Source organism: Excalfactoria chinensis, chromosome 2 (genome assembly GCF_039878825.1).
Source record: "Excalfactoria chinensis isolate bCotChi1 chromosome 2, bCotChi1.hap2, whole genome shotgun sequence".
NCBI lineage: Eukaryota > Metazoa > Chordata > Aves > Galliformes > Phasianidae > Excalfactoria > Excalfactoria chinensis.
In genome coordinates this window covers 12,155,934-12,157,301 of record NC_092826.1, presented here as the reverse complement: position 1 = coordinate 12,157,301, position 1,368 = coordinate 12,155,934, and positions in this window count along the sequence as shown.

Below are 1,368 nucleotides of genomic sequence, written 5' to 3'. Positions count from 1 at the left end.
TTTCGTGATTTCAGTTCACCTACCCTTTGCTGCAGAGGTCCTCCAGCAGCACTTAAGAGTAGAAAATGTGGGTGCTTCAGTATCTACTCTACTTTATTAATATGTAAGAAGGTCACGATCTGCTTGTTAAAAACAGTCTGCTAAATCTGGAACCTCCTGGAACCATTCACAATTCTACCCTCTTCCACATTGTATTTCATAGCACCCTGACACAGCAGACACTGTTCTGTCTTATTTTTTTACAGTTTTCTCATGGTCACTTTAGATTTACGAGCTTGTACTGAGGAAACAGATCTCCAGCCCTGAAGACAAATGACTAAGCAGGAAAACAGCCTACCAGTGACTCAGAAACATCTCTGTTGCGTGTATTGTGGAGTTTAATTGCATATGACTTTGATTTGCACATCCATGCTGGATGTTGCCCACCTCTTACACTTCTCTGAGCCAATTGTTCTAAACCTTCCTAGTAAGAAATCCCTTTTCTCCCCTTGCTCCTGGCTTTGAGGGCTGCACTGCCCACTAGTTTTGTGGTAACTGTTATAGGTGGAAACAAAAAGATCTCAAAGGAGACAGAGAAGAAAAAAATATCCTGGTGAGAGCCTTGGTGTGGCTGAAACCACGGGAGCTCCTCCATCAGCGTCCTGCTCACATCAGCATCCCACAGAGCCCAGCCTTGGCACAAAGGATTTAATCACGAACTGATCATCCTGAAAAAGATCAACACAAATGACTCTTGCTTATACATTTCTGGGGTTGTGCTAACATACATTTCCAGGTTGGGCTCCCCAGAGTTAGGTCCAGCTGTGTTAATCTACTTCTGCTCAGTGCAGCCAGAAGCAAGTTAATCTTTTTTGTCCATTTGGCTTTTAAAGACAGCACAAGACAAAGGCGAGAGAAGCTTTTAGACAAGAGCTGAAGAGCTTTGAAAGGAGCTGAATGCAGCTCGTTTTGTACAATTGCTAATTTGAGCTTCCCATTTTTCAGTGCTCAGCTTGCAGTGCTTGTGCTGACAGTGGGGTCCTGGAGACTGTGAAGGAGGGCAGCAACTGAATCTGCAGAAATAAACAGTGTAAGTGTTGGCTGCGCTATGGTTTACCATTTAATGGAAGTTCAGGGCAACAAAAGGTTTGCAGGGTGGATCAGGTGGCTGGGGGATTTTTATACCATCAGAGGAAACAAGGCAGGACATATGTGACATAAGAATCTGAACTACTTGAAGTAGCTTTATTCTCCCGTTTCTGAGCACTGGTCCCATTCTTCACAATAAATTAAGAGTGAAGATGGGAGCTGGTGGGCAATGTCGGAGGTGAAGGTGGGGCGAGATGTCAGTGATGTCCTTTCCAAGGAAGAAAGTTGATGTGGGGCTTC